The sequence below is a fragment of the Aotus nancymaae genome, unplaced genomic scaffold, assembly GCF_030222135.1.
Source record: "Aotus nancymaae isolate 86718 unplaced genomic scaffold, 86718_ANA_hifiasm-v0.15.2.pri h1tg000008l, whole genome shotgun sequence".
NCBI classification, from domain to species: domain Eukaryota; kingdom Metazoa; phylum Chordata; class Mammalia; order Primates; family Aotidae; genus Aotus; species Aotus nancymaae.
In genome coordinates this window covers 1,212,272-1,238,637 of record NW_026988419.1, presented here as the reverse complement: position 1 = coordinate 1,238,637, position 26,366 = coordinate 1,212,272, and the positions used below count along the sequence as shown (strand labels likewise).

General features: G+C 46.2%; 1 protein-coding gene across 8 annotated transcripts in view; it reads left to right on the top strand.

Moving 5' to 3' along the window:
* Positions 1-26,366, top strand: part of DGKD (diacylglycerol kinase delta) — a 118,420-nt gene that overhangs the window by 49,113 nt on the left and 42,941 nt on the right. Inside the window, exon 1 of one of the 8 annotated variants that reach the window (XM_021676862.2) lies at positions 2,120-2,244. The exons of the other annotated variants lie outside the window; for them this stretch is intronic. The gene's annotated coding sequence lies outside the window, so the exon portion shown is untranslated. Of the gene's footprint in view, positions 1-2,119; positions 2,245-26,366 lie in introns of those variants that run through there. 8 annotated transcript variants of the gene reach the window in all.

The following is a 26,366-nucleotide window of genomic DNA, read 5'->3' as shown; positions in this document are numbered from 1 at the left end:
TGCCTCAGCCTTCCACAGTGCTGGGTTTACAGGTGTGAGCCACTGTGCCCGGCCATGCTTTATAATCTTCCCTTAGCAGCTTAGAGCTATGGAACACTACAAGATTATAGGGTCCATTAGAGTTTTGTGCTTTTCTTTCTTTATTTCTCCAAGTCAATGTTTTTCATCATTTTTAACCCATGTCTTCTTTTGATAAAGGATTGATGAATTTTTATTGCCTCCTTTAATGTTTGAAATTTCAAAATGCAACAAAAAGGAATAAAAGCAATGGGCTTTATTCTCACCTTCCCCCAACCCTCTTGGAGAGTCATTTCTGCCCACATTCCATTTGGTCTTGTTTGTTTATAATATATGCTACATGAGAGCAAGGATTTTTGTCTGTTTTGTTTATAGCTTTACACCAAGTGCCCAGCACACAGTAGGTGCGCATAACTCTTTGGTGAAGAGTGGCTTGGTCACCTCCAGTTCCAGAATGATTTAGGCCCTGCCCCTCATTGATTCTGCTCTGCAGGACGCTTCCTGGGGCCAGATGCTGTGCTTGGCCACAAGATCAGGTCCTCCTTCATGCAGGGCACAGTCCACGAGCGTCGCAGCAGCCACGGCAGGGCTGGGGAGGAACTGACGTGGGGTGCTTCTCTGGGCAGGGCAGGAGAGACCCTGCCTGTGGTGGGGGTAGGGGGTGAGACCACACTGGAGCTGAAGAGTGTGGTTGTGGGTGGAAGGAGTGCTTCTTGCCAGAGAGAGTGGGTGTGGGAGATGCGCTGGGCGTGCAGCCTCAGAGGCAGGAAGTGCTTTCCAGGCTGGGGTAGGTTTGGGCATTTTTGTCAGAGGTATGGGGAGCCACTAAAATTTTAAAGCAGGGTGGTAAAGTTGGGTTTTTGTTAGAAGACTTTGTCTGCTGCTGGAGGCGAGATCTGCAGGGAAGAGGTGGCTAGGTGGATGAGAGGGGTGCAGAGGGGCCTTTACCCCGCCCCCCCACATGAGGATGTGGACAGCTTGGATGGGCTTATGGAGATGAGAGATGGGGCCTGGGGAAAACCACACACTGCAGGTAGGCAGGGTCCCTGCTTCTGCTGTTACTGGTCCTTTTTTCTTTGTTTTGGGTGACTCTGGGAATTAAGTATTAATAACAGTATTGGAGGAAAATGGAATATTGGCCATGATACGTGCTTCTTAGAAAGCAGCGCTGTACACAGTGGCACGATCACAGCACCCCTGCAGCACTCCAGAGGCTTGGTTTCTTCTCCTCACCGGAATGTTTTGGTATCACTGGCCTTTCCAGTTCTAGAAATGTCCCCTCAGAGACTGACTTCATGGTAGCTGGTATCAGAGTCTCTGTCTCTTGTGAAGGAGGCAGAATCAGAGGTAAATTCAATTTAGTGAAGATTTTCTAGAAAAGGGGTTCATCACCCAAAGTGGGCGTGGGTGCTCCCAATACCCAGGCTTCGTCTACAGGATAGCGAGAGGCAGTAGAGGCCTGGACCTCAGCCAGGTCCCTTGGAGGGCAGGGAGGCTGGAGCTGGGAGAGAGTGGTGATGCATGGTGGACATTTCCACTCGCACAGGGCCCTTTGCCCTTCACACCCAGTGCCCACTGCCATGTCTGAGACGCCTTGTGCTGTCCTGCCCCTGGGCCTCCCTGGCCATCTGCTGGTATAGCCGCTCCCATTTGTGGAAGTGCTACTTCCTAACTGCCTCTCCTCTCATACCTCTCCTTCCCTGCCCCCTGCCTTGGGCAGGATGTGGGCAGGATATGGTTTGAGTCCATCTCGGGCTCTGGTTTTGTGGGGCACACATCTGACTCCCTGAGTGGGTGGTATGGTGCACAGACCTGAGCTCTCTGAGCTCCCTTGGGTAGCCCTGACCCCCGCTCACGGGCAGGGCTGTCTGCACAGCTGGAGGGCAAGGCCCAAGCTGCTGTTCCTGGAGAACTAGAGCTCGACAGGCCGGGCTGTTCAGGAGGCTCGTGGAAAGGCTGGTTCTTCCTCAGTTGTTCCATCTGAGCGTGTGTGGCCTCCTGATGTTGCATGTTCAATTGCCTTTTACCTCCTTTATGGGGGAAGTTATATGCTATGCATATTTCCAAAGGGTGGGCTCCCTAGAGAAATCGGGGACTCCATCTTCAAATGTCCAGGGTCTGTGTATCCTCCACCAGATAGAAGACCCGAGGCAGCAAGACTGGGCTCCTTCTCTTCTTTTCATCTCTGAAAGTACAAGACCCTACAAGGTAACTTCGTGTTTAAAGGTGAGCCAGAGTGTTAATCCCAGCTCAGCTCTTCCCTGCAGATGACCATGGGCAAGTCACAGAATGGCTCGAAGCCTCTGTTTTCTCATCTGAGAAATGGGGCTAGTAACCTGCCTTGTGGGGTGGTTTGGTTGTGAGGACTAAATGAGTTACTGAATGTAGGCATGATACATGTGTTTGTGCCTGTTAACACTGTGATTATAGGCACTTATTGATTATTTATTCAGTGAATGAATTGAAAGCAGTAAACCAATTTCATTTATTATGCCATTTGGTACTTGGAAAATTTTCTTCTAGTTTGGCATACTTAGGTTTCATACTTTTCCTGTTTACTGAATAATAACTTTAATTGAACAAAATCACTTTGAATTCCTCCAGGTTTTGCTGGGCTTCCGTTCATTTGGCTATATCATTACTACTCCCTGGGTCATGGCAGCAGTGGCAGCTGAGGTGAACTTTAAAGAGGAAAGACAGGTTTTACTGGAATCTCCCTGAAATACAGAGCCATTCAGAAGGGTCCTGTACATTGTTAAAAGCACTGTAAATCAAGGCTGGGCAAGGTGGCTCACGCCTGTAATCCCAGCACTTTGGGAAGCTGAGGTGGGTGGATCACCTGAGGTCAGGAGTTCTAGACCAGCCTGACCAACATGATGAAACCTGTCTCTACTCAAAATACAAAAATTAGCTGGATATAGTGGTGGGCGCCTGTAATCCCAGCTACTCGGGAGGCTGAGGCACGAGAATCACTTCAGCCCCGGAGGTGGAGGTTGCAGTGAGCTAAGATTGCATCATTGTACTCCAGAGTGAGGCTCTGTCTTAAGAAAAGTGCTGTAAACCATCAAGGGGCCTTTTTAATCTTACCTAATGAAGTTCAAGGTCTTGGCCCCAGCCAAGCCCAGTGCTCCTTAGGGAGTTCCCTGTGTGCACAGGTCAGCTGCTGGCCCTGGTCTCTGGGGGTCCGTTTCCCCAAATTCTCTCCACAGACCCTGTCCATTTCCTCCCCAGGGAAGCCTTCCCGTTCACACGGTGCTCAGGAAGCTGCCATCTCCTTCTTTGGGGCCGTGGTTCTCAAATTTGACCATGCCTGAGCACCTTTTGGAACCTTCCCCAGAAATTTGCAAGTGGGTGGTTTTTCAAAGCCTTCCAAAATCTTAGGGTACAGCCACTTTGGGCCCCCCTCTTGAGGGTACTTTGTATCACTCATGTGCTGCTAAATTACACAGACTCCCTAGTCATGGGTACCTGGCCACACCTTGAACTCAAGGCCAGAGAATCTCTTGGCAGCTTAGGGTCCCGCGTGCTCTGCCCTTTGGGGTGATGATGTGTATGAATATGAACTAGAAGAAGCAGGTTCTGTTGCTTCTTTTTGTTAACACAACAGAGAGGATGTTGCCTCACCCCTTCCTTGGGAAGCCCGGCTGAAGAGGTGCTCACTATTGTGCACCGCTCTGTGGGCCAGGCTCCCTCTGTTAGAGTTTCCCAGCTCATGTTCGGCTGGCGGCTTTGGCACAGGGTTAGTCCCTGTGCTCTGCGTGTGTGCGCTTTTAGTGAGTTTGCCAGCTGGAAAACTTGTTTATCCCACAGAATGTAGGAGTTATTTGACAAATAAAGCATTACCCTGGCCACCTAATTTCTGAAATCAAATCAGTTGGAAAAGATGCAAGTTTTAGAACTTCTTTTTCCTTCTTTGAACAATCCTGTATCATGGCAAACTCTAGACTGGGTGGCTGAGGGTGTACAGGGTGGATAAGTGTGTTCCCGCTCTGGGAGACTTCTCACAGCATATAAAGAAATAGTTCTGGTGCCCTGTGATACGTAGAGTAGAAAAAGGTGCAAAGTACAGTGAGAGTGGTGAGAAAGAGGCGTAGCAGTCAGCCTTGGGATTGGAGGGAAGCTTCTATGAGGAGGGGCACAAGAGCTGGATGTGGGGACAGATCCCTTTTGAAGAGAGGATGGGGGAAGAGTCAGGGAGTGGGGCGTATCCAGGGAATAGGTAGTACGAATGTCTGTTCATGTGACACACTGGCAGTGCCTGCCTTCCAGGTACAAGCCCTCCTGTGCAGATTCATTTATTAACTTAGTTCTTAAAGTGTTTGAATCTTAGTAATGATTTTAAAGGAATTTAAAATAGGGAGAAAATGGGCTCACACCTGTAATGCCAGCACTTTGGGAGGCGGAGGCAGAGGCAGGCAGATCACCTGAGGTCAGGAGTTCGAGACCACCTAGACAATTTGGTGAAACCCCGCCTCTATTAAAAATACAAAAATTAGCCGGGTGTGGTCTCAGGTGCCTGCAATACCAGCTACTAGGAAGGCTGAGGCAGGGAGAATTGCTTGAACCCAGGAGGCGGAGGTTACAATGAGCTGAGATCGCACTGTTGCCCTCCAGCCTGATGCCAGAGTGAGACTCCATCTCTAAATAAATAAATTAATTAAGAAAATATGGAGAAAATGTTCCCACAGTAGCTTAGCAGCTGTTTTGTTTTTTCATTTTTCCCTTCAGACTTTTTAATAGACAAACATTAAATTTTACATGTGTTACATACATATCAGTATATGTATAATTTTGTATTTTGGCTTTATTTACTGTTTTATCATAAGCTTCCCGTTTCATGAGTCTCTGTAATGATCATTTTTTACAGTGGCGGATATTTGATTGTGTAGATATGTCATCAGTGATCAGTTAAACATCATTTGCTCACTCTTGCAGCATTAGGAACTGAGAACGTTTCAGTTTTTCCTGTTGGAGATAATGTTAGAATGAGCATTTCAGATCACAGGAGGGATGTTTAGGGATGTGAGTTTGGTCTCCCCTGCAGAGCAGCTTCCATGCTGAGCCCTGTTTGCCCAGGAGAGGGCGCAGTTTGCCCTTCAAGAGCTGCTTTGGTTTGGGTCTTGGGTCCCTTTCTGTTAGCTGCCCTGAAGGCTGAGAAGACAAAACTTCCTCCTGCTTTGAGAGTTTCTAGTTTGGTTCTATTTACAGCTTTTTTTTTTTTTTAGTATTTCTGTATTTCAGCTTCTGTTTATACTATTTTAGATGGATCATAATTTGAACTTTCAGGTATCCTAAGCTCCCAGAATCTCTAGAGGATTGGCATGTCCATCTCTATTAAAGATACAAAAAATTAGCTGGGCGTGGTCATGGATGCCTGTAATCCCAGCTATGCGGAGGCTGAGGCAGGAGAATTGCTTGAACCCGAGAGGCCGAGGTTGCAGTGAGCCGAGATTGAGCCATTGCACTCCAGCCTGGGCTACCGGATGAGACTCCATCTCAAAAAAAAAAAAAAAGCTGTATCAAGAAGGATTGGGTTTGTTGAAGGGAAGTAGACAGATCAGGGGACTCTGGCTTATGTAACTGAGCTGGTGGAGGAAGGCCCATAAGCAGATGTTGGGTGAATGTCTGCTGTCCCAGTGGCACATCCTGGAATGAGGGTGGGTGGAGGTTAGGTGGAGACATGTCCCAGGTATGGAAGGTGGTAGAAGAGTCGAGTACATACTCATATGAGGGATGGGGCTGGTTTATAGGAAGGGAACCAGCTTGAAAAGAGAACAGAGAGTGAGAAGTGAATACTTGTTGGTATCATGTAAGAACAGAATGAAGAAAAAAGGACAGGCTCTTGGTTTATTTTTAAATTTCAGGAAAATGGATTGGCCAAATAATGGGGATTGAAAATAAAGGGTGTTTTTATTATAAGACAAATGAAAATTAAATTTAAGATACATATGTTGTTATGGTTTGATTGTATCCTCCAGAGTTCATGTGTTGGAAACTTAATCGCCAGTGCAACAGTATCGAGAGGTAGAAACTTTAAGAGAGGATCAGGCCAAGAGGGCTCTGCTCTGGGGTGGATTAATGCTGTTATTGTGGGGGTCAGTCCCAATAAAGGGATGAGTTCAGCCCCTCCCCCTTGCTCTCACTGTCACCTTCTTTCCCTCTTGCCTTCTCTCATGGGATGATGCAGCACAAAGGCCCTCACCAGATGCTGCACCATGCTCTTAGACTCCCCAGCCTCCAGAACTGTGAGCCAAATATACTTCTGTTCATTTAAAGTTACCCAGTGTATGGTATTCTGTTATAGCAGCACAGAACAGACTAAGACGCATTGTAGAGGGCTGCTTATGTATGATACCTATATAATACTGTATACATAAAGGACAGTTTATAATGTTTAATGCTGGTAGAAAATCATGAAGGTAGCGTATGTTAGAATTAGGTTTGGCTACTGTATTAGTTTCTCATGGCTTTCATAACAAATTATCAAATAACATGAAACAACAGAAATGTATTCTGTCACATTTCTGGAGGCCAGACATCTGAAGTCAAGGTGTTGGCAGGGCTGGGGTCCTAGGAGAGACGCTGTGGCTTGCTTTGCCCAGCTCCTGGTAACTCCAGGAGTTCCCTGGATAGTAGCTGCATTGCTTCAGTGTCTGCCTCTGTCTCCACATGGCCTTTTCTTTCTTCTCCTATGTGTTCTCTTCTGTTTCTTATAAGGACACCTGTCCTTGGATTTAGGGCCCACTGGATAATCCAGGATGATCTCGTCTCAAGATCCTTAACTTAATTACATCTACAAAGACCATTTTTCCAAATAAGGTCACATTCACAGGTTCCAGAGATTAGAACATGCACCTACATTTGATGCCCTGTAGCTACAAATAAGAATGGTGTGAACATGCAGGGTTTTATTCTTTCACACCGAAGAAAGTAATTCTTGCCTGGTCAGAGTTCATACCAGGATTCATGGCCCCTCAAAGGGGTCTGTGGATATGACTGTATTTTTTTAAAATTGGTTTCCATTGTAATCATAAGTATTTTATTTTTGGCACTTAGAGAAATTCTGAGAAGGAGTTCATCGGCTTCACCAGACTGCCAGAAGGGGTCCATGATGCACAACAGACGAGGAGCTCTTGTCTGACTTCCTCAAAGTGTGACATGGCACTTCTGAGGACATCCTCCTGGTTGACCTTTAGTCATATGTTCATACCATATAGACCTCAGAATGCTTGCCCTGAACTAATCATGTCAGAATAACCGTGTTATGCAGAGAGAAGGGTGATTTTCATGTCTGTACTTTGACTTCCTTTTCCCCAAGTAATATTTTTGAAATAGTTTATGGTATCAAGAAGTTTGATGAGGTATATCATAAAGAAGGTCTTCCTTGTTAGCTGTGTGACCTACATCAAGATACTTCATTTTTCTAAGAGTTGGGTTTCTCATCTGTGAAATGGGATAATATTAGACCCCATCTCAGAGGTCATTGGGTTGGCACAGAAGTGCGTTCTAAATGTTTCCTAGTTTTTACTCTCTACCACCACTCATCTCTACTAGTAGGAAAGTAATAGGGTTTAACTTGCTAACATGTAGCAATTATTCTGATTTATAGGAATTACAAAGGATTTCAATGAGGCCAACGTTACAGATAGTATTAAAAAATAGCTTCTATAGCAGAAGAGTAGATTTCCAGGAAAAGTTATCCTTAAAAGTTTTCAGGCTATAATGAATAAAAACAGGAAAAATGAAAGTTAAGGGAAAACCAAGCGTAATTTAACATATAGGATGCCTTTAATTAGTAGCTAAATAGAAAGCTATGTAATGGATCAGAGTATTGTGTTTAAATTTTGTCATGGCAGAACACGGTGGCTTATACCTATAATCCCAGCACATTGGGAGGCCAAGCCAGGAGAATCACTTGAGTCTAGGAGTTTAAGACCAGCCTGGGCAGCATAACGAGATCCCATCTCTTTAAAAAAAAAAAAGCCAGGTATGGAGGCATGCTACTTGGGAGGCTGAGGCGGAAGGATTGCTTGAGCCCAGGAGTTCTAGGTTGCAGTGAGCTATGATTGCATCACTGCACTCCAGCCTGGGCAACAGAGCGAGATCCTATCTCAAAAAATAAAATAAGTCTTGTCCATGTGGCATTCATATTTTCTGGGGAAATGAAAGTTCCTTAGTAGGTCTACCTAGTGTGAAATGGCAGCCGGGTTTCTCAGCTGTTTCTAGCAGACATCAGCCCAGGGAATGGTTGGGGCTGCTTCTTGGGTGATCTTTATCCAGATTTCAACATCAGTTTTCTTTTTAGCATGTTTGGATTTCAGATATTTTCTGGGGAAAATTCCTAAGCCAGTCACTTTGGCTTGGAGAGAGGAAAAATTGTATTTGATATTTTTGAGACGAGTCTCACTCTGTTGCCCAGGCTGGAGTGCAGTGCTGCTATCTTAGCTCACTGCAACCTCTGCCTCCCGGGTTCAAGTGATTCTCCTGCCTCAGCCTCCCCAGTAGCTGGGACTACAGGCATGTACCACAACACCTGGCTAATTTTGTATTTTTAGTAGAGACAGGGTTTCGCCATGTTGGCCAGGCTGGTCTCGAACTCCTGACCTCAGGTGATCCGCCCACCTCGGCCTCCCAAAGTGCTGGGATTACAGGTGTGAGGCACCATGCCCAACTAGAGAAACTGTATATAATTGGTAAATGTCTCTGCATAAAAGACTCTTCCCATTTGCTGCAACTGCTGGCCCGGGTCTGGGACAGGGAGAATTGTATTTGTGGGTCCCATAAGTCCTCTTGAGTGTGAAGTGTCTTTGCTCTTCCTGTTGGGAAGGCCCCCATTCGTCAGCAGCTCCTGCCCCCTGGGCTCACTTCTGCAAACGAGGCTGCCTCTATTTCTGCTCAAGTGCAGTGTTCCAGGAGAACCTGACTGCGTGTCCCAGCTCTGTCAGTTCTCAGTGGTGAGTTCTTGGCCACCTGTAGCTTCATCTTCCCGTCTGCAAACTAGGGTGGTCCTATGTAGCACAGCGATGGTGGGGCCGTCAAGCACCACGTACAGAGTAGGTGCTCAGTGAATGAAATACTGTGATTGTTAACACGTGCCTTGGACAGCAGTGCAGGCCTGCGGGATCAGGTGCAGAAGGAAGTTTTTCACACCTGGTAATTCACGCTATGTTCTCAGGTTAAAGAAGCCGAAAGAAGCAGGTGTTGAGTCAAATTGGTGGCTGTTTGCTAAGTGTGGGGTTTTACTGAAGTCAGCACCTGCTTCTGCAGCTCAGCTGGTCTGAAAAGCCAGGTTACTCCTTGTAAGGCCTTAGGTTTCGGTTCTTACAGTCACTCCAAGCAGGCACAGGAGAAGATGCTGTCCTCTTCTGGCAGCCTGGCTGGTGAGCAGTGGAACCAATCATGGTGTCTGTTCTTTATATTTAGAGTCTGGGGTGGGAGAGGACACAGTTACTCAACTGGGCTGTGTGTTTAGATTATCTAAAACACACAGTGGTGTTCGCATTTGTGAAATCTAAGCCATTTTCACCGTATGATTGTGTATGTGTGAGAATTGTTAATACTTGTGTGTTAATTGTTAATACTTGTTATACTTAATTGCTATGAACAAGTGTATCATATTTGTTAAGTGTCTTTATTTACAAATGGCAGAGAAAACAAAATGGACAGTTGAGAGACTGTCATTGGATTATAGTAATTTAGTAAGGGAAAGAGTTCTTTGAGAAAAGACCCGGTGGGAAGACATGGATTTGATTGAATTTTTTCCTAGGGTGCCTGGGCAATGCATAATTTTAGTCATCTTTACTCAGTATGCTTTTAAATGTGTCAGAGTGTGATTGAGCCAAGTCCCGTCTGTCTGGTTTTTTTTTTCCTTGAAAGTTACGAAAATGGTATCATTCTCTAGGAAATCATGTTAAAAAAAATATCCCACGTTCCTGTCCCAGAATAACCTGGTGTTTCACAGTACATAGTGGTAGGATCTTTTTATTTCCTTGAAACAACTTGTTATCAAATTAGATAATTTCCTGCTCTGTGGTAGGGAGACTGCTGTTTATTGACCCAGTCCTTCCTCCCCACCACACAACTGAAGAACCTGGTTTGAAATGTAAACCTAAAAATGAAACATGTGATTCCCCCCACCCCGGTTTTTTTTAAAGACGGGAGGACTGTAGGAGTGGTTCTCACTAGATCTGTGCAAAAGGGTTGGGCCTGCATACTGTGTCTGGAGTAGAATGTGCCCTGTAGGAGCTGCCTCCAGGCTGGGTGCATCCATCATGCTGGACTTTATACGAGAAAAGTCAATGCTGTTTTCTTTTTCTTTTTTTAATTTGGTAGAGATGGGGTCTCACCATGTTGTCTAGTCTGGTCAACCTGGTCAAATCCTCCTGCCTCGGCCTCCCAGAGTGCTGGGATTACAGGTGTGAGCCACTGCGCCTGGCCAATGCTGTTTTCTTTGTAGCTGAATTGTTCATTGGCTGCAAAGCTATAGAGGGTGGGTCACGATAATCAGATGTTCGGAAAATAGTTAGGAGTGGGGCTGGCTTCCACTCCATTCTTTGATTTCTTTCTCTTTGAAAAAAGAGGAGCTCAAGGGACATTGACCTTGGAGGCAGGAGCCTTGGGGTTTGTCCTGTACCCAGCACTGACAGGGAGCTGGGATCGCTTCCTTGTCTGTAAACCAAGGTCATGGGCACAACTGACTTGCTGAGGCTGTTGCCAGCTCTGCTCTGCCTTCTGAGGAACTTGATGGTTTGCTTTAAGGTATCATTAGATACCTTGGTATGATATCTAATCACACCAAGGAAGAGATTGGGTATGTGTTCTTCCCAAAGCCCTAAGTATTGATTTCTCCAGGGCAGTACCAGTTCACACAACCTCTTATCTTTAGCACCTACTTTGACTTGCATCAGTTTTCTGGCTTGGATGTTAAGCTATATAGTCACCCTGGTCATTCAGAGAAAGGTTCATACTATTCTTTAATGACTATTCTAATGCATGAAAACCATTTTTATGACTTAATTGAGGCATAATTGATAATAAACTGCAGTATTTAAGGTGTACAGTGATAGTTTTTACACACACTCTCTCTCTCTCTCTCTCTCTCTCTCTCTCTCTCTCTCTCTCTCTCTGGCACCAAATAGCCACTCTGTAAATGCCTGTGGGGTTAATTGATTTGTTGTTGCTATATCTCTATTCCTTGGTACCTCTGGGAAGCATTTCTGTCTCCCCCCGTCCACATGGGATTGTATCGTCACTGTGCTGTGACAGGGGCTGGCTGAGTCAGGCTGGCGGGCTGCAGCTGCCCTGCATGCCATGCCCTCCCATGGCGGCTCTTCAGATTCTTGGTGATGTGCTCAGCGCTGGTACACAGACCCTCCGAGTTGGGACTCGCCAGTGGAAAAAAATACTTTCAACATTTTTCTGTTCTAGTCTTTTAAAATGTTAAATCCTGTAGCTGGAATTACTTCTTTTGATTTCTGCAATGTACTTGAAATATCAGAGGAACAAGGGAAACCATTGTTAGCTTGGTTAGAGGAAAGGGATAAACCACCTCTGAGCATCCAACTAAAATTAGGAAGCAGGTGGTTCTAGATGTGGATAATTCCAGCAGGCACTCAACCTTGTATATGATTCGCTGCCTGACTGGGACTGTGGTCTGAGATGTCCTTTCCTGGATAGATTACAAAATGACAGCCCCTGGAGCAAATACATGAATCAGCCAGGGAATTAAAAGAGAATAGGGTAATTTAGACTGGACCTCTCTCTTTGAGGACATGGCTACTGTGGCTGCTGACTACATTCAGGTCCCCAGCATCAGGAAGCAGTCTGTACCCACTTATCCTTTGCATCTTAAGGGGACTGGGTCTTTGTGCATCAGCAGCAGCTGTAGAGGTTCGGTTTGGGAGTCAGGGGCTCCCTTATCAGAGCTGGGGAACTTAGAATTCTAACAGCTGTGCTGCTCATAAACCTGTAGTCTCTCCTGTTAAACAGAGTGCTGAGTTCATGTGCTGGCAGACACAGCTCTGCCAGACCACAGGGTCACCAGACAGGCACTCTGTCCCTCCCTGCAGGTGGGGACCATAGCATGCCTTGGATAAGGTGACTTAGCCAACTGTCTTGTGGCCCCAGCTGATGACAGGACCATGTGATGACTATGATGCTTGGAAGAGAGAAATATCTCAGGTATCGTGGTCCTGACCTTGTCACTGCAGTCCTATATCTTTGCTTCACAATGATAAAAATTGAAAGCTTCAGGTTGTGGTACGCTTTTTTCAAGAAGTGCATTCGTAATATGTTTGAAGATGTTTTCCTTAGAGTTAGTCTTGGGGGAGAGGAGATAACTACCCTTCCATCTTACAGGTGGATTGACTGGGGAATGAGGCCATCTCATTGCAGAGTTAGCAGTGAACCATTTTTGTCTGTACACTGACCTGTGGCTGATTTGGCACCCTGACCTTCCTGCCTGAGGCATTTGGTAAGGGGGTTGGAAGGACCCACACTTTGTGTGTGTGGGTTTTTTTTAGAGACAAGGTCTTGCTATATTGCCTGGGCTGGTCTCGAGCTCCTGAGTTCAAGCAATCCTCCTGCCTTTGCCTCTCAAGTAGCTGGGACTGCAGGTACGTGCTGGACCCACACTTTGGATTCTGTCCCTGCTGGCCTAGTTCTTTGCCAAGAGCAAAACTTGAGAGCACCCTCACACAGGTAACAGTTAGACCTTGTCGGGAGACATTGCTGTTTTCCCAGACAGCTGAGCTCTCGGACTAAAGTGCAGAAAAGTTGGAGGACATGGGAATCCTTAGCCCACAGAAGAAACTCTCTTTTAATTTTCCATGTGAAATAAGGGTAGGGTATGTTAGGGTAGGGCATCTTGGTTATAAGATGCCTGAAGCAAGTGCCATGAGGATGGCTGCCAGCTGAGTCATCTCCCTCAAAGAGCTTTCCTGGAACCTGTCTCCCCGGTGATGTCAGCTCCTGTGCCTCCATTGCTGGCTCCAGCTGCAGGGGTGGTGGAAGACCCAGTATTTTAGCTAGGCCTGGTCAGAGGCCATTGGGGTAGCAGGTCAGTGGGCAAAGGAAGTTGTATAGGCAAATGAGAGTAATTATCTCCGATTGTGATTTTTATAGGAAATAGGCATAGATTAAGGCATAAATTTGAAAAGGCATAGATACATTAAGTAATTAATTAATTAATTAGAGATGAGGTTTCACTTTGTTGCCCAGTCTCGAGTGCAGTGGCATGATCACAGTTCACTGCAGCGTTGACCTCCCAGGCTCAAGTGATTTCCCCCACCTTAGCCTCCTGAGGAGCTGGGACCACAGGCAGGCACCACCATTCCCAGCTAATTTATAACTTTTTTTGTAGAAACAGGGTCTCATTATAGTGCACAGGCTCGTCTTGAGCACTTGGGCTCAAGGGATCCTCCTGCTTTGGCCTCCCAAAGCACTGGCTTGCAGGTATGGGCTGCTGCTCCCAACCAGGCATAGATAAATTTAAAGACACCTTTTACTGTAGAAGATTTGGAAAATAGAGAAAACCAAAAAGAAAAGAAGAAAAAATCTCTTAGTCCTACCACTTGAGATGTGAACTTCCAGTTTTCCTGGCTGCATGTGTCCTGCCTTTTTTTAAAAATACAATACTATGGAAGAGTGTATGTTCCCCATTCCTGCATTTATATTTTATTGTGGTAGAATACATATAACATAAAATTTAGCATCTTAATTATTTTTAAGATTGCAGTAGAAATATGCTCTCTTATAAATTCTTTGTTTTTCCCTCCTTGTGTGGCTTTGTTTTCTGTGTGGTAGCTTACTTCCGTGGTTTACTTAACCACTTTAAGTGTTGAACACACAGACAGGCTTGAATCAATTCATTTAAAAAGGTGTGGACAAGACTAAGGGTGACACTTGGCCCGAGCCAGCAGATGCGGTTGTTCTTACCTTGGCCACTTTGCTCTGAGAAATTTTATTACTTAATCAAGTTGACCTTCAGTGATCAAAAAAGTAGATGGTGGTGCCAGGTCTTTGAGTAGCTTATGAAACTCTTTTTCCTTCTCTTCTCTGATACTTACTTGTTAACTATAACATTACTGTAGCTGCCTTTGGATATATGCAGATTAACCATCAGTTAATCCCAGTGAAAAATGGATAAATTATGACAGCATGGTGACTGTCAGACTTCCGAATGCCAAAGTATTCCCATTCCTTTCCCTCCACCCCCATCCCTTCAAGATTTACTGCCAGAGACCTTTGGGTTAGCTTTCCTTATCACCAGGACTCTGAGTTTTTTCAGCTCCTTGTTCCTTCTGTGCAGTAGCTGAAGGATGCAGGTGCCCCACCCTCCTGCTGTGGTTTGTTTCTCTAGTGAGAAGTTCACCAGCCCAGCGACTGAAAGCCAAGGTCGCTAATGCAGGACATGGTTAGCCCAGGAGGAGCACAGCCCTGGACACGAGGCCTTTGGTCTCACTTTTCCCACCTCCCTTCTGCAGTGTGCAGTGTGTAGTGTGGCCACAAGCTCTGCCTTGGAATTGCTTACTGTGTCTTAGTTCCTTTGTGCATTTTTAAATTTTTTATTTTTTGGAGGCAGAGTTTTCTGCTCTGTCGTCTAGAGTATAGTTGCGTGATCACAGCTCACTGCAACCTCTGCCTCCTGGGTTCAACTGATTCTCCCTTCTCAGCCTCCCGAGTAGCTGGGATTACAGGAACCCACAACCACGCCTGGCTAATTTTTGTATTTCTAGTAGAGATGGGCTTTCACCATGTTGGCCAGGCTGGTCTTGAACTCCTGACCTCAGGTGATCTGCCCACCTCAGCCTCCCAAAGTGCTCAGATTACAGGTGTGAGACCCTGTGCCTAGCCCCCTCTTGTGCATTTTTTTAAAAGGCAAAGTTCTGTATTTACTTTAGAGATGGGCTTTCACCATGTTGGCCAGGCTGGTCTTGAACTCCTGACCTCAGGTGATCTGCCCACCTCAGCCTCCGAAAGTGCTCGGATTACAGGCGTTGAGTCCCTGTGCCTAGCCCCCACCTTGTGCATTTTTTTAAAAGGCAAAGTTCTGTATTTACTGTAGTGTTTATGTAGTAAAAATTGTTTATTTAAAAAAAAATTAATATTGCTGTTGTTTCATTAATGCTTGGTTACTGCATAGGTTCTCAGTGGCCTGCCCCAGCTTCCTTATTCCCATGAGACTTTTTATTTTTATTGTGTGCTTTTGTAGAGTTTGAGGATTTTTAGGAACTCAAAAATTGCATTATAGCAAAAATACCTGGAAGGTTTTCCTGATATTAAGATTCTTTTTAATTCCCTTTTTAATGCAAATAACAGGTATCATTATAGATAATTAAGTACAGATAACCCAAACAAACAAAAACCACTCAAAAGTCTTATCACTGAGATTCTAGATTAAACACTATTGTATAGACCTGTGATTCTCAAACATGGGTAGGGAGAAGGTGGTGGGGGAGGTGAGATTGTCCTGAAGAGGACTTTTGGGGACGCACTGGTTTGTCACAGTTGTGGGGGTGGGGAGCCGGGGGTACGTGTCGCTGGCACCTAGTGGGTTGAGTTCAGAGAAGCCGCTCAGGGTCCTCAGAGACATCCTGCAGTGTTGTGTGGCAGCCCCACAACAAAGCTGTTTGGCTCAGAATATCAGTAGTGCTGAGGCTGAGAAACCCTGTACACACAAATAGGTATGGGCCCTTTTTCTGTGAATATTGTTACATATACTTTAGTTTTACAAAAATTTGGATTATTTATACAGACTAGTTCATGAGCTGCTTTTGAAACTTACTACTTTATGGATGTCTTTCTGTGTCTATGACTATGCATTCTCCTCACCCTTTTCAAAATTGGCCTGTGACATTCCATCATGTGAATGTATTGGAGCTTACTTCACCAGCCCCGTCTGGAGGCTGAGGTGCTGCCAGCGTTTTGCTATTGGAACCACGTTTGTTTGTATTTTGCCTTCTGCATGCTGGTTGACTATGACCAGCCCATGTTGGGGCACCGCTCTACATCTGAGGTGTCTTTCATGGGTAATAATGTTCCCTTCCTGCTAGAGGCCCACCCCCCGTCATCCATGGCAGTCCCCAATCTCTAGTTTTCTCATAGTTGAACACAACTCAAGCTTAATGAAGCACTGTTGAACTAGTGAATAGGTAAGTAACACAGAGTATTTCTGTCATATTTCATTTTTATGTAGGACTTTCACTTTTCACTTCATTTTACTTTATGGGTTTCTTAAAAAAATTTTTTTTTATCTTCTGATAGGTTACATGTGACTTTAACTTCTTGCCAAGTTGGCTTTGCTCCATGCCTGGGCTTCCTGAGTTCCTGGGGAGGCGGGAATGGGTCAGATGGCGAATGCCTCGCTCTGACTGTGCTGTGGGTGGCACCTGTTAGCCGTCGTGGTGGGGAACCCGTCCTTCCCCCCAGAGCTGCTCTGAGGCTGCAGGTGAGGTGCAGCCCAGGAGAGGAAGTGCATGACAGCTGTTTGGGTCTGCGTTCCCTTTTGGGGTGCAGGCAGGGCAGCGTGTAGAGCTGGCAGGCTGGGCCGGGGCCTCACACAGTGCTGTGCGGAGTTTATCCAGACCTGGCATTTGGACTCTTTCCACATGGGGACCTCCAAGAGCTTGTTTGTGTGGTGGCGACTATTTTTGTGTTTTGTGTGGTGCTCTGTGAGGAAGTCCGTTGTCTACGCACATCCCAGCTGCTTTGAATGGTCTGTCTCTGGGGGCTTCCAGGTAGGGAATTGTGTACAGGGAATCCAGGATTTGGGCAGCATTGGAACAGCAGGATGTGAGTAACAGGAAGTGACAGAAATGACCCAGGGCGCCAGATGCTTATTCTCGGCCACCTTTCCAAGCACCGCAGCCCGGGAGCTATATTTAGCAGTATTTCCAGTGCCTTATCCTGCCCCTGGCACCATCCCTTTGCCCCTCTCTTGGTTGGTGGCTGATTGCACGGTGCTGATTTGCTACTCCGGTGTCTCTGTTCTACTTCATGATCTGTAGGCTCTTGTCCACTGACTTTAAAATTCAGTTTTTGTTTGTGCTGGGTCACTTCCATTTTTGATACTCGTGGAGCAGTTGGAAACTGTTCTGAGTGGGAAGGGCGGCAGGTAAGAGCCCCAGGGGACAGTGTGCCATCAGACTGGGAGGCTGTCGGGTGGTGAATTCAGCGTCAGGGTTGGAAATTAAGTAGGAGGAATTGAGTGTCATTGTAAGATGCTCCAGAGGGTTGCTTCTTGGCTTGGCTTAGAAATGGAAGGCTGGGATTTTTTAAGATATAGGCTTGGTGGTGTGACTTCACTCATGTGCTGGAAACATTCTGTGGTTCTCACTTGGCCAGACAGAAAGCCCACAGGTGGAAGAAGCTTCTCTGTGGTGAATTCCTATAGTCTGAGCTTTGTCTCAGGGGAAAGATTTCCCTCCAGTCTCCCAAAACAAGCACTACAGAGCCCAGATGTGTTCTGCTTTGGGTGGGTGAATTTTCACCTTGCATGTCTGTCCATCCCTCACAGTGTAGAACTTGTCTCTGTGTGCTTTGAGGTTTTTAGGGTGTGATGTTGGTTTGGGTTTGTGGAGAGGTGTGTGTTGGGAGGGAAGGTGTTTTTGTTGGTCTCCTCTAAAAGCTCCCTTCAGAGAGGTTCCTCCAGGACCTCCCTTTCTTCCCTTCACGAAGCATCCACCTTGTTTTCAGACACTCAGGCTATTTAGGATTCAGGAATTGACTCTGGGATGAGAAATTTGAGAAACAAATTAAGAACAGTTATGTCTGCCATGAGATGCGTGGCAGTCAGTAGGGGCCTGGTCAGGGTGTGTAAAAGCCCTGGGAGCTCTGCATAGAGGGGTTGGAGATGATAAGGGAGGGAATGCCAAGCTCAGGCACTCAAGAGATTCCCCTCCCCCAGTTCTATCAGCGGAGTCTGGCTACTGGCATGGTTTCAGGCTGACCTGTTAACCTTCTGTATGGCTAAACTACAAGTGTAGGGCACGGCTAGAATGTGTGTGTCTCTAGTTCTGGCTTGGGCATGTTAGCATATTTTTGTGCCAAAAACATTTAAAACATTCAAAGAGGAACACAATGAACACAACTATGACTACTTCCAGCCTGAGAAATAAACATAATAGATATAATGGAGGCACTTGGAATTCTCTTTCCTATCCTCCTTTCTTCCTGCCCCTCCCACCCCGGGGTCACCTCCATTCTAACTTTGGTGTTTATCATTTGTTTGCATGTTTGTGTGCTTTTTTGACATGTATGTGTAGGCATAAACAATATATAGCATTGTTGAACCGGTTCTAAAATGTTGAATAAATGTTATCAGACTGGGCATCCACAGCATTGTGCTTCCTGGATTTATCCCTGTGGATAATTTAGCTTTAGTTGAATGGTTCAAGGTTTAAAACAACTGATTGCTGATTCCTGGAGTTAAATCAGAATTTCTGGGGAATGAGGCATGAACCTCAGCACTCCTGACAGGCACGGCCCAAGTTGAGGCCCATGATGCTGGTTTTCATGGTCTCTGTACTGTTCCGGGATCTAAGACATCCTGTTGTGGACGTACGTTTTCCCAGATCCCTGTGATCAACAGTGCTGCTGTGAATGTGCTTATCCTTGTCTTCTTGGGCACACAGACAAGAGTTTCTCTAGAACGTGTTTCTGAGGATAGAATTGCCAGGTGTGTACATCTTCTTCTTAACTGGCGATTGTCAGATTACCTCCAGAACTATCACCAGCAGTGGTCACGTGTGAGTGATCTCATTTCTATAGTGTCTTTAAGTTTTTTGGTTTTTTTTTTTTTGATATACCAAACTGATGGCAAGATGAAGACCTCATGCATGAGATAAGACATTGGACACTGCTGACACTGTGCCCTCAGCATGTCCACATGGACCTGCTGGCCACCCCCCCTGCCCCCGCCGCCACCCCAGCTGTGAAGCTTGCTTCTCCCACGGCGTCCCCTTTCTGGGATGGGAGCAGCACCCTGCCAGCTGCTCGAAGGTCACTGTGGACTTCTCTCTGTCTCACCCTGTCCTGTCTGTTGTCCTCAGAGCACACCCAGAGCCCAGCCACTCTCCTCACTGTCATCTCATGATGGGGTTACTGAGGAGCCTCCCAAAAGGTTTCCTGAGTTCTTTCCTGCATCTTATTGTCAGCTTTCAATAAAGCAACCAGAATGATGCTTTCCAAACTTAAGTTTGCATGGCTTCTTATTTTACATGGAGTAAAAGCCAAAGTTCTTACAGACACCTACATGGCCCTCTGTGGCCCTGATGCTTCCAGGTTGGGCCCTGGCCCCCGTCCTGACACTAGCCCCAGCCACACACCACCAGCCATGCACCAAGTGCCTGCTTCGGCTCAGCCCTTCCTACCTCCTTCCTTGCTTCCTCCTGGTCTCTGCCTCCTTCTTCGCCTTCTCCCCATCTTTGCTGTGGAGTCCCCTGGCCCCCAGACCTGCCTTTTCTGGTCTCCTGTTTTTCTCTAGTGCTCGCCACCAGCTATTACTCTCTATGCTATGTAATTCACTTCTTTAATAAGTATTTACTGCCTGCATTCAAATGTAACCTCCACAGGAGCAGGGGTCTTTTCTGTTTGCTCAAGTGAAAGACTGCCTGAGTTTATTTCTGCGGAAGAAAGAAAGGATTTGCAGCCCATTGATGAAGATAGCACAGGAGAGGAGGTGAAGTTGAGGGAGCGGTTTCTGACTTGGGAGGTTGGGGGGTTGGGGCAGAGTCACCGGCCTCTGGGAGGCAGTGGCAGGAGGACCTCGAGGCCCCAAGTGTGTAGTAGGACCCCAAGGGCTGTGGCCAGTGGGCTCTGGGGCTGCAGAGGCAGCTCCTTTTGGGGCCTTGTCTTGGCAGCATCTTGGCCGCTCCCAGAGCATACAATAGTATTGCAGCAGTGGGTGCTGGACTGGCCCGCCCCACCCAGGAAGCGCATTACTGTTGGAGGGCAGGAGCCTATGATTCTGACATCCTCCCTTCATGGCTGAGCTCCTCAGGTTACATAGCTCCACTGATTGTTCAAGCACTGTTGTGTTTAGAAATGAACCCTGCCATTTCCGGGGCCTTGCCTCGTGCAGGCTCAAGTACGCAGGCCACGTGTCACAGCTGATAGCAAAATGAGCCCCTCAGCTGGAGGGCGCAGTTTATGACACTCCTGTGTGTGCTTGAACTCAGGCTCAGGGACAAGCAGGGCGGCTGGCATTTCTCCCCAGCCCTTCTGACGTAGAGGACCTGGTCCTTTTCTTTGAGAATGTGTACCAAAGGTGTGTCAGCTGTGTCCACGTAATATTTTCTTGGCGTCAGATGTTTCATGGTTTGCACTAACTACAAATACAGGACTTTAGATAAGATTACACTTTTAACTTGTGCTGCCCACGTACATCTTTACCCTTAAGAAACAGCATTGCTCTGGAGTTACGCTTTGGTTTTCCCAGTTTAAACTTAAATATTGTTCGTGGTGGTTGCTTATTTTTAATTAAAGCTTTTATTTTGAGATTCTTTGTGCCTTTTACCCAGTTTCCTGCAGTGGTAACACAACCCCAGTACAGTGTCACACCCAGGATACTAACCTCGTTACAGTGGAGATCAGTAGCCTCCATACCACAGGGACCCTCCTTGTGCCCTTTTATGGCTTCCCACATGTCCCTCTGTAACCCCTGGCCACCACTCATCTGTTCTCCATTTCTATAATTTGGTCTTTTCAAGACATTATATAAATGGAATTTTACAGTATGTAACCTTTGGAGTTAGAGTTTTCACTCATCGTAATTCCCTGGAGCCTCATTCAGGTTGATGAGTGTATCAGTCATTGTTCCTTTTTATTACTGAGTAGTATTCCACAGGTGTACCACAGTTTATTACTGAGTAGCATTCCACAGTACACCACAGTTTGTTACTGAGTAGTATTCCACAGGTGTACCACAGTTGGTTACTGAGTAGTATTCCATGGGTGCACCACAGTTTGTTACTGAGTAATATTCCATGGGTCCACCACAGTTGATTACTGAGTAGTATTCCACGGGTGCGCCACAGTTCGTTACTGAGTAGAGTCCCACGGGTGCGCCACAGTTTGTTACTGAGTAGCGTCCCACGATGCGCCACAATTCGTTACTGAGTAGTGTCCCACGGGTGTGTCACATTGTTACTGAATAGCGTTCCACGGGTGCGCCACAGTTCGTTACTGAGTAGCATTCCACGGGTGTGCCACAGTTCGTTACTGAGTAGCGTTCCACGGGTGTACCACAGTTCGTTACTGAGTAGCGTTCCATGGGCGTGCCACATTGTTACTGAATAGCGTTCCACGGGTGCGCCTCAGTTCGTTACTGAGTAGCGTTCCACGGGTGCGCCACAGTTCGTTACTGAGTAGCGTTCCACGGGTGCGCCACAGTTCGTTACTGAGTAGCGTTCCACGGGTGCACCACGGTTCGTTACTGAGTAGCGTTCCACGAGTGTACCACAGTTCGTTACTGAATAGCGTTCCACGGGTGTGCCACAGTTCGTTACTGAGTAGTGTTTCATGGGTGTGCCACAGTTCATACTGAGTAGTGTTCCATGGTGCGCCACAGTTTGTTAATCATTCACCCACTGAAGGGCATTCGAATAGTTTCCAGCTTTTGTTGATCATGAATAAAGCTACTACTGTAAACACTCCTGAGTAGGTTTCCGTGCAAACATAGATCTTCATTTCTCTGAGATAAATGCTGAAGGGTGCAATTGCTGGGTCATATGCCAGTCGCATGCTTGGTTTTTTAAGAAACTGCCGAACTGTTTTGCAGAGCGGCTGTAACATTTTATATCCCACCCAATATAAGATCCTCTTTCTCCATATTCTCTCCAGCAGGTGGTGTTGGCACTAGTTTCTATTGTAGCCATCGTGATAGTTGCATGGGGTTCTCTCGTGCGTTCAGTGCGTTTCGCTGATGGCTAAGGATTTTGAGTATCTTCTGTGTGCTTAATTGCCACTTGCATATCTCCTCTTGCACTGTGAGGGGTGAGGCACTGTGAGGGGTGAGGACTCATTTCCAGGTGGCAGGAGAAACGTCCTAGCTCTCTGCTTGGCCTTCTCTGGATACTCTGACAGGCAAGTGCTGGAGCGCCTGGCTGCGGCCTGGGAGTGGGGTGGGCATGGTTTCTTCTTGCACGCTGGCTAGAGTAAGGTGGGTGTTATTGCCATTGTCAATTTCTGTCTTGTCTGACTGCCCGCTTCTTGGCTCCTTGGCCTGGAAGAGCAGGCTTTTGTTGGGGCTTTCCACCTACCCCCCCAGTATGCATCACTGTTTTTGGCTTCTGCTTCTTTAGCTCCAAGTCTAGGGTTTACCAGATTAAAAAAACCCAGAGGGCCACCACTGTGTCATCCCTTGGGCCAAGACCCTCGTCAGACTGCCACCTTCTCTCTACCTTTCAGGGTCTTCTTGTGTTGATTTTCTAATGCCCACAGTTTTCAGTTCTCAGTGAGAGCAGTGGGGAAAATACCTCCATGTCATCTGAACTTGGATCTGTGAAAAGTGAAGAGGGGGTCCAGCCGAAATGTTGTGCTCCACTCATCCCTGCTTGCTCATCATGACCGTTGGACCATCGTGGGCTCCAGGCCTCACATTAATTACTTGTAGGTCTTTTAGGTTGGCCTGTGGTTCCAACATGACACAGTTTGCAGGACCTTGATCTTTTTGTCATTTTAAGTGTCATTTATGAATGAGATCCACGTCCAGGTCCCTGCACGTCCAAATTCGTGGTTACAAATGGTTGGACAGGATGTGGCCATTTGGGTGCTGTGATTCAGCCTGATGTGAATCAGTGAACTGCCCTTGTCATTATCCTCCAGATCTTATTTCTCCACCTTCTATTTTGAACTCTTGGGAAAGCTGGTCAGAGTGGGAGGGGCAGCTAGCCAGATGACTTAATGAGATGTTGATATCATGCTTGTGCTGATCCTCCAAGCCAGTCACCCTGCCAGAAAGGAAATGAAATGTGCCAGACACCGCTTGTACTGAGTGAACTTGGGAGAGCTGTGGTGAGTGCCAGTTGCTTCCCTGCCTCGTGCCCACTGGCCCTGGTCTGAGGTACCACCCAGATGAGGAGAGGCTGAAGGATGGAGGTCTGGGGCTCAGCCTGGAGCCAGCCTGCCTGGTGTCCTGGCCACATCAGCTCATTTGCTGTGGGAGTGAGCAGGCCCCTTAGCAGAGTTCATCAGGTTGTGGAGAAGCCGAATGGAGCAGTTACCTGGAAAACACCTGGTGGATTGCTGAGACATTCTTTGTGCCCCGTCCATGTTAGCTAAAGCTGCCCCTTGTTATATCAGCTGCTGTGTGCACGTAAGCCAGGGTCCACCTTCTTTTCCATTTGAGAAATCATGCCTGTCTGTTTCCAGTATGTCTCCTTTTTCACTGTGATTTCTCAGCGATCACTCCTGTGGTTTAAAAACCCCCGGGGCTAATTCTTCCCAGGACATGGGAGGACATTTTGTCTGGCTTGGCAAATCATTTGGAGTAGAAAGGTATTTTCTCATATCTCTTGGAAGATCATGTACTTGAATCAAGAATAGAAACAAAAGTTCTTCTTTCAAATAGAATTTTAAGGCTTGTTTCTTTGTCCTTAACATACATTGTAAACCTAAGACTTTATTTCTGTTTTAGTAGCTCATTTTTGGATTGACTACACATGCACGTGGTACAGAAATCGTAAGACTAAAAAGGTATGAAGTGTTGCCCAGCCACTCAGAGGTCCCCTCAGTTAGAGATGACTAATATTAGTTTTTTCTCTGTGCCCATACTCTTCCTGCATTTGGCTTTTATCTATAAACAGTGTGTCTTAGAGGTTGTTTCATATAAGAACATGTAGAGTAGCTTCAGGCGTTTTAGTGGCTGCATAGTTTTCTGTTTATGAATGTACTGTCATTACTGTAGCCAGTCTCTACCAGCCTTATAGTGATCAGCATTTGTTTGGTTTCAAATCTTTTGTCTTTTAGTGAGTTCTACCATGACTAAACTTGTATATACAGTATGAAATTTCTCACGAAGATACAGGAGAGGATAAATTTATAGAAGCACAGTTGATGAGACACAGGTGTATATTTTAAAGTTTGACGAATTTTACCAAATAGTTTCCAGAGATTGTATTAAATTTTGCTCCAATGTGTGAGAATCAGTAGACCATGTTATCAAACATTTGATCTGTATGAAATGAAAAATGAGATCTCCTAATTTGCATTTGTCTTATGAGTAAGACTGAATGATTTTTCATACGTTGAAGATCCATCTCTAACACAGTTTTAACGTAGCTCTGCTGGACTCTCATATTGATGCATGTGTTTCACCTTTCTCTCCCTGTCTCTTGTATAGTTATTTTCTAACCAGATTTTTGTCCAAGAGTCTGGGCAGCTCTGCACACCTTTCTTTTGAGTTATGTGGTTATACGTTTTTGAGAAATCTCAAGTTCTGTATCCTCTTTTACTGAGGTGCAGCATGCACATGGAGGAGTGTACTTGTTAACAGGCATACAGCTTGGTGACTGTTCCCGACCATGGAGAACATTGTAGTCCCCAGAAACCCCCCTGTGTGCCTCTCCCATCAAAGCAGCTGTTAGGAGAAGCTAGCATCTAACACTATAGATAAGTTATGTCTGTTTTTTTAACTTTATGTAATGCATAAGGAAATTATGCAGTATATGTTGTCCTGAGTCAGGCTTATTTCTTTCACTATTGTAAGATTCATTGCATTATTGTGTGTCTCCCAAGGTATTAATATACTGTAGTTTATTCACTGTAGGCCTATTTAGAGAAGTGATGCTATGAACATTCTTGTGTATGCCTTGATGAGGAAGATACCTGTTTGCATTTCTGTGGGGTGGGTGGGTGGAATTGCTGGGTCACAGGGTATATATGAGTTCAACTGTTTTTGGAAGTAGTTGCACCAAATTGCACTGTCGTCAGCACTTAATATTGTCTGTTTCGGCTCAACCATTGTGAGAGATGCATCACCCTGTGGCTTTAATTTCTGTTTCCCTGATGACTAATCAAATTGATCACTGGGTCATGTGCTTTATTGGCCATTTGTGAAATAACTGTTCAAGACTTTCGTCCATTCTACTATTAGTCTGTCTTCTCTTTTCTTATTGATTTTTAAGTTCTGTTACCTTCAGGAGATTTCCAGCAGGTGTCTAAAAATTCAAATCTGTCTATGGCTGTTCTAGCCTGCCTCAGGATTCTGTGAGGAATGCAGCCACCGTTTTATCCACTCTCCTCTGTGATACTGTGTTTCTTTCTCTAGTCTTTCCAGCATCAAGATCTGAGGATGTTTTCTTTCTCCAGTGTGTGGGTTCCCATGCAGCCACCTGTCTTCTTGCTCTCTGATGCAGCTCTTCTCTTTTCCTTGGTGGCATGTCCTACAGCCTGGCCTGTTGAGTCCCTGGGATGTCTTTGATTTGTCCTGTCAAGTTCAGTTTATTGCCCTACTTTTTTTTTTTCTTTTTTTGAGACAAGGTCTCACTCTGTCGTCCAGGCTGGAGTACAGTGGGTGTGATCTTGGCTCACTACAACCTCCGCCTCCCAGGTTCAGGTGATCCTCCTACCTTAGCCTCCCAAGTAGCTGGGATTACAGGTGTGTGCCACCATGCCCAGCTTATTTTTGTATTTTTAGTTAGAGATGGGGTTTCACCATGTTGACCAGTGGTCTCAAACTCCTGACCTCAACTGATCTACCTGCCTCGCCTCCCAAAGTGCTGGGATTACAGATGTGAGCCACTGTGCCTAGCCTTATTGCCCTATTTTTGATTTGCAATTATCTTTTAAGTTGATTTAGGGATGTGAACTATTTCTTACTTTATATATTTGCTTGAAAAATAATGAACCATCTCTTAGTCTCCAAAGTCTTTTCTTTGTGAAGGCTGGATTTTGAAGATAGTTTCAGCTTTTTTGCACCATTCTTTGGTTGCCAGTAGTTATGGCTGCAGTCCAGATCATAGGGACGCTCTTAGTATTCCTTAGAGCATCTCCCTGCACCTGCCACCTGCCCTGGTAGGCAAGGTGCACAGCCAGGAAGACATAGCCTGAGGGCCCGTATCCAGCCCCCGCTTTCTTTCCTGGGTCCTTCCTGCCCACGCCGTCTCCCAAATCAAGGGATTGAATAGGAGGTACTGCTCAGAACATCCCCTAGAATGAGCCTCCCAAAGAGTCTCACTCTCCCCTATCAGGAGTTGGACTGTGGCTGGTGTTAGGGGAGCAGGAAGATGAGGCAGGCTCTTGTCTGAGGGGTGCCTCCTTGCCTGCTGGCTGGTGTGGGGGCTGGAGCTTGCCAGGAGGGGTGTGCTGAGGACCTGAAGGCATGGCATGGACATGTGAGTCATGACAAG